We start from the raw sequence: 624 nt of genomic DNA, 5'->3' as shown, positions 1-624 counted from the left end.
TTGGACATCTACAAGGGATACTCATTTATATTAACAGCACAAGCATGTAAAGACCTTTCTTTGCCCCTACCAACATGGCCGCCCTGAGGCAACGTTCCCATCAAAGTCAATGCATTGACATTAAAATAAAATCATAACCTATTTGACCCCGTTGGTTGCATCTCCCCTACCAAAACGGCTGCCGCCTAACAAGACGCCTCAGGGCGGCCATGTTGGTAGGGGCAATCCTCCCATCAAAGTCAATGCAATAACATTCAAATGAAGTCCTAACTAGCTTATCAACGTCAAAGCATTTGCTATGTATTCATTGACTGCCATTTACGGCGCTAGAGGTCCAATCCACTTGAAGTGGGAAGGATGGCAGCAAATGACCGAATGTTAATTCGCTGGCAGCCTATCGCTTGAAATGGATTGGACGTCTACGAGCGAAAAACGCAATTAATTGCCGGCAGTAGCATGATAAGGCCTTTCATCGCCCCTACCAACACGGCTGCCCATTAACAAAATGCCTCAGGGCAGCCATGTTGGTAGGGGCAACCTTCCCTTTAAAGCCAATGGATTGACATTGAAATCAAGTCATAACTGGTGTGACACAAATACCATTTAATGTGGTATCGGTCAATG

Source organism: Corythoichthys intestinalis, chromosome 7, assembly GCF_030265065.1.
Source record: "Corythoichthys intestinalis isolate RoL2023-P3 chromosome 7, ASM3026506v1, whole genome shotgun sequence".
Taxonomy (NCBI): domain Eukaryota; kingdom Metazoa; phylum Chordata; class Actinopteri; order Syngnathiformes; family Syngnathidae; genus Corythoichthys; species Corythoichthys intestinalis.
Note: the sequence above shows the minus strand (reverse complement) of the source record.